Below are 15,172 nucleotides of genomic sequence, written 5' to 3' on the forward strand. Positions count from 1 at the left end.
TAATGGTTCATTTTCCTTTCAGAATGGAAGAGATGATCCACTCTTGGGCAACACCGTGATAATGACGCCTCCGAGGTCCAGTACTTTTTTCGACAACAGTTTGCACAAGGATTTGTTTGGAGTCATCTCTGGCACCGGTGAGATTTCAGTCTCCTTTTGGCACCGACGTGAGATTCAACTCATGTTGTCCAGTGGTGATTGAGGGACATGAGGATCATATATTTAACCGTGCTGACATGTCTATGTTCTTCAGCCTCCCCTCATGCATCCTCTACCCCCAACGTTAACTCTGTCCGCCACGCTGACTCCCGGGGCTCCCTAATCAGCACTGACTCTGGATACAGCCTTCATGAGAAGAGCAACGATAAGAACAACTCTCTGGACAAGGTACCGTGGACTCATACTACAGCCAGTGTCATGGACCATTACTTAAACATGATTATGTTGACTTATTATTGGTCAAATCACTGCAGGCTGAGATCTGCTCGACATCAGTTACTGAGGGTCTAGCCAATGCCTGAGGACTGTAGCACATGGCTACTGCAGTGATGTTAGTCTGTTAATCTGTTAGTGTTAGTCTGCTAGTGTTAGTCTGTTAGTGTTAGTCTGTTAGTCTGTTAGTCTAGTCTGTTAGTCTGTTAGTCTAGTCTGTTAGTGTTAGTCTGTTAGTCTAGTCTGTTAGTGTTAGTCTGTTAGTCTAGTTAGGCTAGAAATTAACCTGGGTGGGGTCAATGTGAGTTTCAGCAGCTATTTAGTTGGTCATATTTAGGCCATAGATTTAGTTGAGGATGTTCCATGCATCGTTTTCAGTATTTTCTCAGACAGACACGTAAGAGGTACACCTGTTATACCATTGACAGTTATGAGGTTAGTGCCTGTTAACTTGTACTATTGACTCCTCCATCCACCTACCCACTACTGCTGCTGGCAGAAGGAGAAATGCAGGCGGAGACACTCTGCCAATATGCTACGCTTATTTTCCGAACCCGAGGACTCCATTCGCTCCAAACCCGCCACCGTGGATTTTATCCTGCTCACAGTCCCCAGTGTCTCAGAGAATCCCAKCACTCCACTCAAAGTACAGAATTAGAATTAACATCCCTCACCCTTACTTTCTCCCCTTCCTCCCAGGAAGTGTCCTGTGTGTGTGAGTGTGTGTTTTAGTCTTTGCCGAGGTCCTTTCTTTGCCAGGAGGATGATACACYGTTTAATCTCTGGTGCCATGAAGCCCAGCTACTGCTTCCTGGTTTTCTGTAYGAGTGACACTGAAGCATGCAACCTGGCTGGAGTCTCTTCATTTCTCATCTCCCTCATGTGTGCCGTGTGACTCTTTTAGCTGTAAGAGTTTTAGAGGATTGTTCTCAGAACTCTAGAACTTAGGGTTGGCACAGTTACCGTTTATGGATTCTCAACAACACGATGAAACGTTGTTGCTCCTTGCTGAAACAAGACAGGTGTTGTAGCGAGCGAGTATTCGGTTGCCTAGGCAACGCCCTCCTCCTCCCTGCGGAAGCACACATAGACATATGCCGTCAGGAGCTGAGGAAAAGGAGAACATTTGATTGGTTATAACGGTGACCYCGGTCATTTTGGCTGACCAATAACCGTCATCCAAAATTCCATGACCGTCAKAAGCCCTATACAGTATGTACTGAGGAGGTCCCCTTTCTTTGTGTTATGTTTATGTCTGTTATTTTCACAGTTTTCTCTATGAATGATAGTCTGAGGAGACAGTCAGTCAGAAAGGGAAAGAAAGACGATGTAATATCTGCTTCATTTTTAAGCCATGAATGACATCCATCTACGATATATAGTCTCTCTTTGATAAAGAATTCATGAAAATGATCGCCTACTGTGTTTAGTCAAGTTTTCAGACTGAGTGTACAAAACATTAAGGACAAATGCTCTTTTCATGGCATAGACTGACCAGGTGAATGATGATCTCTATGATCTATGATCTCTTATTGATGTCACTTGTTAAATCCTRTRCAATCAGTGTAGATGAAYGGGASGAGGCAGGTTAAAGAAGGATTTTTAAGCCTTAAGACAATTGTAGACASGGATTGTGTATGTGTGTCATTCAGAGGYTGAATGGGCAAGACAYAAGATGTAAGTGCATTTGAARGGGGTAMGGTAGTAGGTGCCAGGRGCACSACTTTYTGTCAAGAACTGCAACGCTYCTGGGTTTTTCARGCTCAAKAGGTTCCTGTCTGTATCAAAAATGGTCCGCCACCCAAAGGACATTCAACCAACTTGACACAACTGTGGGAAGCATTGGAGTCAACATGGGCCAGCYTCCCTGTGGAAATATTTTGACACATTGTAGAGTCCATGCGCCAWCGAATGAAGGCTGTTCTGAGGGCAAAAGGGTGGAGGTATAACTCAATATTAGGAAGGTGTTCCAAATGTTTGGTATAATCAGTGTATATGGCAGCTAAGTTTAGCTGCTAACTATCTCTGTCAACAAGATATGGCTTCAGTCTGTTAGCTCTGGTCTACACTAACTCACCGCTGGTAAAGGAAGACGCTGTATTTTCCCACGCTATGGTAGATCTGCTACTCCACTGCTTCCTGCTCTCTGTCCCGTTTTGGAGAGTGCTTTGTTGATTCCTGCTTCCTGCTCTCTGTCCCGTTTTGGAGAGTGCTTTGTTGATTCTTGCTTGCTGCTCTCTGTCCCGGCTTGGAGAGTGCTTTGTTGATTCCTGCTTCCTGCTCTCTGTCCCGGCTTGGAGAGTGCTTTGTTGATTCCTGCTTCCTGCACTCTGTCCCGGCTTGGAGAGTGCTTTGTTGATTCCTGCTTCCTGCTCTCTGTCCCGGCTTGGAGAGTGCTTTGTTGATTCCTGCTTCCTGCTCTCTGTCCCGGCTTGGAGAGTTCTAGTGATTTAAGCCCTGCACGTACAACTGATCTGGCAGTCTCCCCCGCATCTAGAGCCCAGAAGGGCCTGAGTGACTGACTCCATTAGTGTAGTCATACGGCACCATGAGTACCCTGTGCTTGCTGCCAGCCATTACAGTTGGTTTACCTGCTTATGAGTGCATCATATGAATGTAAATGTATAGGAGATAGATGTACTGAAAGGTACTTTAGTATGACATCATCAGAAATAGATGTACTGAAAGGTACTTTAGTATGACATCATCAGAAATAGATGTACTGAAAGGTACTTTGGTATGACATCATCAGAAATAGATGTACTGAAAGGTACTTGAGTATATCATTGAACTGATGATGTAAGACTAACGTTTTTCTCTTTGCTGACCAAGGTACAGAAATCAGCATTCAAAATTCTTCAGTATCTTATTTTTTTCCTACCCCTTTTTTTGCCTTATAAAACATGTACAGATTACCAGACATTAAGAACAACAACATGGCAAATAGAACAACAAGCACAAATCTCCCAATAGCATTACTGTGTGACTAGAGCAGTGCAAACAGGGTGTCAGTAGCGTGTGTTGTAGTGTATTTGAGCTGATCTCTGATCAGCGTGACTGTTCCTCAGAGCCAGCCAGCGTCAGCTCTGAGCGGCAGCCTGCTGCGTTGTGACAAGCTGGACCAGGCTGAGATCAAGAGCCTGCTCATGTGCTTCCTCCACGTCCTCAAGAACATGTCTGAGGGTAAGACTTTACCGCTCTCTACTCAAGCACTTCATTTGATTTTGATTTTGATTTTTTTTTTTTGGGGGGGGGTATCCTTAGTGAACTGTGTATTCCTACAGCCGGTAGTTTTCCTCAGGACTGCGTCCTAAATGACACCCTATTCCCTATTTTGTGCACTACTTTTTTTTAACAAGGGCCCATAGGGTACTATAGGATATAGGTTACCATGTAGGACACACATATAACGCTTCKCCTCTCCTTCGTTCAGATGCTCTGTTTACCTATTGGAACAAGGCCTCGTCTACTGAGCTCATGGACTTCTTCACTCTAGTAGAGTAAGCATCGGACTGTCAGCTTAACCTTGTTATTGTCCCCATGCTACTTCATACCATTTTACTGTATAGATTGAGTATGTTTAAGCATCTTRTTATTAGCCGCAATGAGTAACAATGAGTCTAATGCTTTTTTTGTCTCCAGAGTGTGTCTCCATCAATTCAGATATATAGGAAAGAGATGCATCGCAAGGTAATGTTGTTGTCCGAATGGTTTCAATTGAAGCTTTTAAGCTAAAACCTGTAGATGAGGCTAAATGACTTAATTTATTACACCTTTTGTTGATAGTATCGTGTTGAAAATGTTGCTGTTTTAATGTCAGTGTGAATATTGTCCGAGCCATTTTAAGGTGATAGTACACCACAAGCTATCTACTGAAGATGCTATTAATGTTTTCTAGTAACACCTGAGATCGTTTGAATGACACAACCATTGTCTGATGTCGCTAGTGATAGGTCTAAAACATTGCCCATGTGTGGCTTGGTTCGTTCAGTTGTATTACCGTTGTGTGTAAAGTAAAGGCCCTCGAACGCTACAGAACGCACACTATAACCACACACCACCCAGTACGCTCATATTTACCTTTGGACTGGACTCTGGCACACACTTTCTCTGTGAGAGCTCTGTCCTGATGGCTCTCCTATCTCTCTGACCACCACCACTGTCTGTTTATCTGTTCACTTTAATGCTGGCAAGTTTAATATAGTAAATTAAACAAACATGGCTCCTGCCCCCTCCTGCTTGGGTAAGACTACAAATGGAATTAAGTCTCCTATACTAAAAGCATGTTTTCTTCTCTCTTTTCTGATTGGCCATCTTATAACNGCATGTTTTCTTCTCTCTTTTCTGATTGGCCATCTTATAACGCCACACCACTTTGATTGGCCATCTTGTAACTCCACACCACTTTGATTGGCCATCTTATAACTCCACACCACTTTGGTTGGCCATCTTATAACTCCACACCACTTTGGTTGGCCATCTTATAACTCCATGTAACCTGCCATGAGCTTCACCGTCGACTGTGTCTCTTTCATAATCACATGCATGAGTTGGCTTCTGCTGCTACTAACTGCTATAGTGCTGCTCTAGCAATGTCTGCTTCTCTGGATTCGCCTCACAACCTGACTTATCAACACTGAATCAAGATTGTATAGATGTTCACAAATACACTGAATTCACAAAACATTATGAACACCTGCTCTTTCCATGACATAGACTGACCAGGTGAATTCAGGTGAAAGCTATGATCCCTTATCGATGTCACTTGTTAAATCCACTTCAATCAGTGTAGATGAAAGGGAGGAGACATGTTAAAGGAGGATTTTTAAGCAGTAGAAAGAGGAGGAAGGGAAGCGCTACTAAGGTACACAATAGTACATTTTGGMAGATAGAAGGTGCTCTTTGGTAAAAGGGGTAYATTGGTCATCAAAAAGAAAGGAGGACCAAGGCACTCTTCATATAATTAATTAAAATGCCTTTATTAGTATGGGTACARCGGTTTGTGTCAAGAACGCCAACGCTGCTGGGTTTTRCCACGCTCAACAGTTTCCCGTGTCTATCAAGAAAGGTCCACCACCTAAAGGACATCAAGACAACTTGACAACTGTGGGAAACATTGGAGTCAACATGGGCCAGCATCCCTGTCGAACACTTTCGAAACCTTGTAGATTCCATGTCCCGACGAATTGAGACTGTTTTGAGGGCAAAAGAGGGTGCAACTCAATATTAGGAAGGTGTTCKTAATGTTTTGTACACTCAGTGTAGAAAGAATAGTTGTGTGTCAAATTAGCCTCAAAATGCTCCTAACATACCTAAAGCAGACATTCCTATGGATTTTATTTTCACTTTGGCCCTATTTCTAGCCTGGGAGCCAGTGTATGATTTAGACAACCTTAAACAGGAACTGATCTGGCTACCAGGCTATACAGTATTTCCTTCTATTTTGTGATCAATAGAATAGTTAGGTYTTCTAACCTGCTTGACTAACCCTGGTCCTGGTATGTGTAATATCCATTCTAACCTGCTTGACTAACCCTGGCCCTGGTATGTGTAATATCCATTCTAACCTGCTTGACTAAACCCTGGCCCTGGTATGTGTGATATCCATTCTAACCTGCTTGACTAACCCTGGCCCTGGTATGTGTAATATCCATTCTAACCTGCTTGACTAACCCTGGCCCTGGTATGTGTAATATCCATTCTAACCTGCTTGACTAACCCTGGCCCTGGTATGTGTAATATCCATTCTAACCTGCTTGACTAACCCTGGCCCTGGTATGTGTTAATATCCATTCTAACCTGCTTGACTAACCCTGGCCCTGGTAGTTGTAATATCCATTCTAACCTGCATGACTAACCCTGGCCCTTGGTATGTGTAATATCCATTCTAACCTCTTGACTAACCTGGCCCTGGTATGTGTAATATCCATTCTAACCTGCTTGACTAACCCTGGCCCTGGTATGTGTGATATCCATTCTAACCTGCTTGACTAACCCTGGTCCTGGGTATGTGTAATATCCATTCTAACCTGCTTGACTAACCCTGGCCCTGGTATGTGTGATATCCATTCTAACCTGCTTGACTAACCCTGGCCCTGGTATGTTGTAATATCCATTCTAACCTGCATGACTAACCCTGGCCCTGTATGTGTGATATCCATTCTAACCTGCTTGACTAACCCTGGCCCTGGTATGTGTAATATCCATTCTAACCTGCTTGACTAACCCTGGTCCTGCTGGTAGTGGCCAGTTGTTCTAACAGTTTCCTGTTTCCTCATCAGGAACCAGGAAGGGGTGGGACCCATAGCAGCACATGAGCGGAAGTCTCAGACTCTGCCTGTGTCCCGTAACAGGGCGGGAATGATACATGCCCGCTTACAGCAACTCAACAGCCTGGATAACTCATACACTTTTAACCACAGTAAGTGTCCCCAATCACCCGCCTCTTAACCATAGGCCCCTCCCTCTGTAGTCAGTCACCTCATCATCATCATCATCATCATCATCATCATCATCATCATCATCATCATCATGTGTGCCACACCCAAGTCCAAAGTCAGCCGTTCCTGAGCCATTTCTCCATGGATGTGGTGGTTTTGAGTGAACAAAAGTGAAGGGTTTTATCCTAGAAAGTATATGACCCCTTGGGGGTCAACACATATCCAGTCGCCACTGGATATGTGTTGAAGGGATGGTTTTAATCAGGACCAAGTTCACTGTTGTAACCGTTGTATTGACTCCACCAAAAGCAAAAGAGATTCAGCTCTATAGTAAGTATCTTACTTGATTCCCTTTAATGAAGTGAATTTCTTTGTGTTTTCAGTGTAAGAAAGATTTCAAGTGTTCTTGGAATATCTGTAGACCATGGTAAGAATGTGTCAGGTCAACGACAGGCAGCTTACAGACTATTAGCTCTGTTCATCTGGTTGAATTAAGAGCATGCCATTTTAGCTCAGAACGAGCCTTCTGTAAACCCTCGGTTCCCTCTGACCTGTTCATTGCTGTTCCCTTCGTAACTCATTTCATTGTATTCAAACCTCTGAAGTTGAATGCATTTGTTTTCAACTCAACTGAATATTATTTCCTCCTCTTAAGCAGTGTGTTTTTTGTTGCCTTGATTACTAATAATAGCTATTCTTTCAGACTGTATTGTAATGATTACTCACAAGAGGGCATCTATGCAGCCCTGACTCAGAGTCATCCCAAATGGCACCCTATTCCCMATTATGGTGCACTACTTTTGACCAAAGCCCTATGTGCCCTGGTAAAAAAGTAGTGCACTAAATAGAGATTAGGGTYCCATTTGAGATGCAAACCCAGAGCAGTACAGGAGTGTATTGTAGGGGTGATGTGAGAGAGCTCCAGCAGTGTGGTGTGTGTCCTCTGCAGCCTATAGCCAKTCTGATGCTGACGTGCTGAACCAATCGGTTCTGGAGGCTAACATCGCCACGGAGGTCTGCCTCACCGTGCTGGACACGCTCAGCATCTTCATCGTGGGATTCAAGGTACACTCCTAACTACTGGTTCTGTGGCTTATAATAAGTGATCCTCAACATGTGAAACACATCACCTTCCTTGCTTGTTATGTGATTATGTTATCTAAGAAACTTGAAACTCCCTCTTTAGCTTTGCCTTATCAATCGCTGACAAGAACCCCCTCCTGCTTGTCTACATACATGCATTTGATCTATGTTGTTGGTGATTTTATTTGATATTTCACCCTTTTTCTACTTCTTACTTGATGTTGTCTGTTAGTGTCAATCTCTGGCTTTTGAAGTTGCTAATTGTCTGTCCTCGTATGTTGTCAGACCCAGCTCTGTTCGGACCATGGCCACAACCCGCTCATGAAGAAGGTGTTTGAGGTGCACCTCTGCTTCCTACAAATCAACCAATCAGAGACGGCCCTCAAGCAGGTRTTCACCTCGCTGCGCACCTTCATCTACAAGGTGAGGAYGCCATTGGTTCTTAACAGTTCACAGTAGTCGAGTGTTTTTCTCTCCCTCTCTTAAACGTGCCGACTATCTAATCATCACTGTGTGTCTGTTTCCAGTTCCCCTGCACCTTCTTCGAGGGCCGAGCGGACATGTGTGCTTCGTTCTGCTACGAGATCCTGAAGTGCTGCAACTCCAAGCTGAGCTCCATCCGCAGCGACGCCGCCCACCTCCTCTACTTCCTCATGAAGAGTAACTTTGACTACACAGGACGCAAGTCCTTCGTCCGCACTCACCTACAGGTGAGAGAGAGGYAGAGAGAGAGAGCGCGASAGAGAGAGAGATGGGGGGAGAGGTTACCCTCTACATGCTGGTCCACTTGTCTCCTCAGAATGTCTCTATGTAGAAGAACAGTCTATGGAACTCTCCTAAAGAGTGGTTTGTCTGATGGTTATGGGAGTAGTGTGTTATCGACGTGATGGTAATGGGAGTAGTGTGTTATTGACGTGATGGTTATGGGAGTAGTGTGTTATTGATGTGATGGAATGGGAGTAGTGTGTTATCAACGTGATGGTTATGGGAGTAGTGTGTTATTGATGTGATGGTAATGGGAGTAAGTGTGTTATTGACGTGATGGTAATGGGAGTAGTGTGTTATCGACGTGATGGTTATGGGAGTAGTGTTTTATCGACGTGATGGTTATGGGAGTAGTGTGTTATCGACGTGATGGTTATGGAAGTAGTGTGTTATCGATGTGATGGTAATGGGAGTAGCGTGTTATCGACGTGATGGTTATGGGAGTAGTGTGTTATTGACGTGATGGTTATGGGAGTAGTGTGTTATTGACGTGATGGTAATGGGAGTGTGTGTTTTATTGATGTGATGGTAATGGGAGTAGTGTGTTATCGACGTGATGGTAATGGAGTAGTGTGTTATTGATGTGATGTTATGGGAGTAGTGTGTATTGATGTGTGGTATGGAGTAGTGTGTTATTGACGTGATGGTAATGGGAGTAGTGTGTTATCGACGTGATGGTTATGGGAGTAGTGTTTTATCGACGTGATGGTTATGGGAGTAGTGTGTTATCGACGTGATGGTTATGGGATAGTGTGTTATGACGTGATGGTTATGGAGTAGTGGTGTATTGACGTGATGGTTATGGGAGTAGTGTGTTATTGATGTGATGGTATGGGAGTAGTGTGTTATTGACGTGATGGTTATGGAGTAGTGTGTTATCGACGTGATGGTTATGGAGTAGTGTGTTATTGACGTGATGTTATGGGAGTAGTGTGTTATCGACGTGATGGTAATGGGAGTAGTGTGTTATTGATGTGAGGTTATGGAGTAGTGTGTTATCGACGTGATGGTTATGGGAGTAGTGTGTATTAGACGTGATGGTTATGGGAGTAGTGTGTTATCGCGTGATGGTTATGGAGTAGTGTGTTATCGACGTGAGGTTATGGAGTAGTGTTTTTGATGTGATGTATGGAGTAGTGTGTTATTGATGTGATGGTTATGGGAGTAGTGTGTTATCGATGTGATGGTAATGGGAGTAGTGTGTTATTGACGTGATGGTTATGGGAGTAGTGTGTTATTGACGTGTGCCACTTCTGCCATCTCGCTCAGGTGGTGATCGCTGTCAGTCAGCTGATTGCTGACGTCATCGGTATCGGAGGAACCCGCTTCCAGCAGTCCCTGTCCATCATCAACAACTGTGCCAACAGTGACAAGACAATCAAGGTCAGAAACCGATGGATGCTCTATTCTCATTCAAACTCCTTGTTACCATTGGACCACATGAATAATCTGGTCTTTACTCTTCCTGTTTATTGTCCTGTACAGAACACCGCCTTCCCATCAGATGTGAAGGACCTGACCAACGGATCAGGACGGTCCTGATGGCCACGGCTCAGATGAAGGAGCATGAGAGGGACCCGGAGATGCTGGTGGATCTGCAGTACAGCCTAGCCAAGTCCTACGCGCAACAGCCGAGCTCCGCAGACCTGGCTGGACAGCATGGCCCGCATCCATGTGAAAATGGAAGACCTGTCGAGGTCTGTACCAGGCTAGGGTTAAGGCTAGGGTCGAGCGTGAAGAATGGAGCACTGTCCGAGGTCGGTACGCAGGCTCGGGTTCAGGCTAGGGGTCAGAGTGTGAAAAATGGAGACCTGTCGAGTTCGGTATCAGGCTAGGGTCAGAGTGTGAAGAATGGAGACCTGTCCGAGGTCGGTACCAGGCTAGGGTCGGGCTAGGGTCAGAGCGTGAAGAATGGAGACCTGTCCGAGGTCGGTATCAGGCTAGGGTCAGAGTGTGAAGAATGGAGACCTGTCCGAGGTCGTACCCAGGCTAGGGTTCGGGCTAGGGGTCAGAGTGTGAAGAATGGAGAGCTACCCGAGGTCGTATGCAGCTAGGGGTCAGAGTGTGAAGAATGGAGACCTGTCCAAGGTCGGTACCAGGCTAGGGGTCACAGTGTATAAGTATAAGAGGAGGGGCCTATGCCAGAGGGATGGGTGTTATTTTGAGGTGTAGTTATTTAAGGAGTGGATTATGATAGAATCTCTATATGGAGTATGATTATGTAATATGATGAATTCAAGTCATGTGGCTGGCTAGTAAAACGTACTGATGTATCTGTGATGTTCTCTGTTGTTCACAGGCAGCCATGTGTTATGTGCACGTGGCAGCCCTGGTGGCCGAGTATCTCCGGAGGAAAGGTGCAGTATGTTGCTCATTATTGCCACTTGATGATGCCATTTTCTSTTTTTACAGACTTCACAAGGGGTTAATTAAATGGTCAGCGCGATGTGATTTTAATGAAATGATTGGTAGTTATTAGTTTGTTATTAATAAGTAGTCCAATACTATACTGTGCATATTGTAGATATTTCTATGTAATTCTGTCGTTCTTGCGTCTCAGAGTAGGAGTGCTGGTCTAGGATCAGGTTCTCCCWGTCCATTTGATCTTATTRAATGTGATCTAAAAAGGCAAAACTGATCCTAAATCAGTACTCTAACGTTTGATACAGGCAATCCCAGATTTGTGATTTTGTTATGTAATCTGTGTTTCAGTGTTAGTTCACACYTGTTCTTTACTTCTTAACACCAGAGGGTTAATCACCTCAGCAGGTCCAATCATAGCACACTATATGAGAGAGAAATTCTCAAACGTTGACCTTTTGCCTGTTTGTACATGACAGAATGTTCTGAGTGAAATCATATTTTCCCCTTAATGTAGAACCTGTCMTATAGACCACAGAAATAAGAAAACATCTGTCTATTTGGTTTATTGATGATGTTCCCATCTCCTTAACGGTCCGTAGGCATGTTCAAGCAGGGCTGCTTAGCCTTCCGAGTGGTCACCCCCAACATTGATGAGGAGGTATCCATGATGGAGGATGTGGGCATGCAGGATGTCCACTTCAACGAGGTGAGAGACTAAAAGCCAGCTGCCCTCTGCTGCTAGGTCAACTAATGAGTTCTGGTGCATGTTCCTTTTTGGGCGGGCATTCACAAGTCTTATATCCATTTCACACTGACGTTTTTTCCGCCAACTTCATCATACCACCAACTACATCATACCGCTAATTGTATCATACCGCCAACTTCATCATACCGCCAACTTTATCATACCGCTAATTGTATCATACCGCCAACTTCATCATACCGCCAACTTCATCATACCGCTAATTGTATCATACCGCCAACTTCATCATACCGCCAACTTTATCATACCGCTAATTTTATCATACCGCCAACTTTATCATACCGCTAATTTTATTCTGCCTTTTCTTTATATCTGAAAGGTATTGCCGGTATCAAAGCCAAAACTTTTATTTCCACCTAACAACCTAGTAATCATTTCGTCAAAGTTCTGTCTACGGCTTAGTATGAAACGTAGCCATAACGCTGAGGCGGCATTGGCACGCACTACGATCTTAAACTCTTGATGGTTGCTAGGCAGCGCCCGTTAACSATCCTCCTGCRGGTTCTAAACTTTGCAGGGCGTGTCACTTCTCTTCAGCAGTGCACGACTCCAGGCCTTTTGGAGTCGACTCCGACTGCTGTGAACGACTCTCGCTCGACTCCCAAAACACTCTGAAACGGACGCACACACACACACACACACATACAGTACACACCATCTCATTATTGCAGTCCCACACATACAGTACACCCCTTCTCATTATTTCATCTCATGAGCATGATACTGCCCATTAGCCTATAAAAGGTATATTTTSTTTGACTGTAGAAGGTGGTGTGTAGGTACTAGAATATTTCTGTGATATTTCTGCTGTGTGCAGCCTTGACGGATTCCATGGGATGATGTGGCGCACTCTATGCTGATCAACCTATTCTTAGCCATGTTCAGTGGTGATTTCAGCATGTAAATCTTGGTGGAGCAAACAAAAAAAATGTTTTTAGATGCATGCCAGCAAAGCCACTAAATACACTACATAATTCAAACAGTTTTAGAAACATCAGAGTGTTTTCTATCCAATACTAATAATAATATGCATATATTAGCAACTATGACTGAAGAGCAGGCCGTTTACTCTGGGCACCTCTGTGCACCTTTCATCCAAGCTACTCAACTTCTTATGGCTGCAGGGGCAGTATTAACAGGATTGCAGCCCTAAAAGTTAATTAAACAAATGTGGTTTCTACTGACAATTGAGATGTACAAACTATGGCATAAGGGGACAATGAGCGGATAAGAGGCTTAAGATATTAATGAGCGAGCTAGGAAGAACGTAMTCAATATAACTATTTGTTTTGCACTTTTGAAATGTACAGCGACAGAATTCAGAACATGGGCCGTTCTTAGTGWTCTCCCTGTACACCAAGTCAGAACTGTAGGATAAATAAATGGGGCATATAAGCACACAATGAAGCTCTTACAATATTCGATGATGACATTTCTCTAAAACAGGTTATAGGCTACATGTGCACCACCAAATSAGAACAGTAGGCTAAGTTATGAGGGGGAAAGGGACCAAATTATTAGGGTGAGGCACATGGGCTACTAACAGCTTACTATACAACATACACTTAGTATTACTTTCTTAGCTACAGTATACATATCTCCCTGCCACATTACATAATTTATGCAGGAACATACAATACGTTTTTGGACTGTGCTCACTTGAAACAGGAAGGTGGTGCAGCGGTCCTTCTTGTGGGCAAATTTTGTCATCAGACTTTGTCATCAATGTCTGGCATTCTCTGGATTTATGGTGCTTTCAAGACAACTGGGAACTCAGAAAAAAACAAGGTTGAATCATGACGTCAGTCATCTTCAAGTCGGAGCACTAGAAAGAGGCCTGAGTTCCCGACTTGGAATTCCCAGTTGGATGACCGTTCAAAACATATTTTCCCAGTCGGAGCTKGTTTTTTCAGATTACACAGTTGTCTTGAACTCACTGAAGTCTGAGATTTCCCAGGTCTGAGTTTCCAGTTGTTTTGAACGCAGCAGATGTCATGCTGGTTTGACAGCATGGCCAATGTATTCAACCTTTTCTGGCCCATGGTGTTGAATGMTTATCCTTTTAAGCTTGGAAAAGAGACCCTTAAACCCAGACTTGGACCACACACCCACTCCACTGAATAGCAGGCTAGTGATTGCTTCGCAACGCTTGCAGTTAGCCACTGATTCCTTCCAAACCACTCATTGTTGAATTTGCGATTTCCGACTTGTTGTGTAATATTTATGTCCAATGGCTGATGAGCACCGATACGTTTGATCTATAATTTCTCTTCATATGACAAGGATTGAAAAGGATTTTCCAGTAGATTATCGACTTGATTCATGATTACTGCTCGTCTAGCTTGCTAGCTAAAATGTTGACATGATCAGTCCAATCAAAGCTACGGTAGATATAACGTGATTTGACATCATTTTATCTGTGGCCAATGACCTTGAGCTTTCTTGGATGGGCACTTCTAATGTAAATGTATGGCAGCCCCCAGGGGGCTTGAACTGCCTAACCTTCCCTGTAGATTCTGCAGTGACATAGTGTCCCCATGAGTGACAGAACACTGAGCCAATCACGGCGCAAKTAAAGAGTATTTTCCGCTGGCTGCCCCTCCACCACAGAAAGCACTGAGCTAGGCTGAAACACCTGCATTTTGAAGCTGCAATACTCAAGAAAGCAAGAAAGAGATAATGCTTGTATGCAGCTTTATTCACTCAAATAATTTGTTTTTACATTGTTTGRAAACTGATATGTAACACAAATGAATGCCAAAATAACATTCAAAACAGGCAGCAAACCCTAAACAGGTGGGGCTCGAAACAGGTGGCGCTCTGCCCTACCTGCTCTGAATGACAGGTCGCCACTGTGTCTAGTTGACTGATTTATTAAAACATTTTGCCATGTTATGTATTTTAACAAGTGGATTATTTCGCTTTTCACTCGCAGTCGCTGAGTAGCCAATAGGCCTACTCCCTACCAAAAGCCTGTGACTTCACTGGCTTGTTTAATAACCAATCAATGTGGTTTTGTTTCACTGAATATCCACTATTTAGACTACTATATTAAGCATGCTAAATGTTTACGATCAGTGGTAGATAGCTAAAATGAACTACTTGATTTGTTAGACTACATTATAGCAGCTAAATGTTTACGATCAGTGTAGAGATAACGAACATTACGTATGACTTTAGTACATTAACCATTATAGCAGTAAAGTTAGGCTTTATAATCAAGTTCTTTACGATCAGTGATAGATGAACACTTGATTTAAGACTACATTATACAGCAATGCTAAATGTTCTATTATGGTTTAGATTAACCACCTTGATCGTGAAA

The 15,172-nt window shown here is 43.6% G+C and overlaps 1 pseudogene; it reads left to right on the forward strand.

Annotated features, from left to right (window-relative positions):
• Positions 1 to 15,172, forward strand: part of LOC111959519 (dedicator of cytokinesis protein 9-like) — a 118,443-nt pseudogene that overhangs the window by 78,583 nt on the left and 24,688 nt on the right.

The sequence above is a fragment of the Salvelinus sp. IW2-2015 genome, linkage group LG36 (assembly GCF_002910315.2).
Source record: "Salvelinus sp. IW2-2015 linkage group LG36, ASM291031v2, whole genome shotgun sequence".
NCBI classification, from domain to species: domain Eukaryota; kingdom Metazoa; phylum Chordata; class Actinopteri; order Salmoniformes; family Salmonidae; genus Salvelinus; species Salvelinus sp. IW2-2015.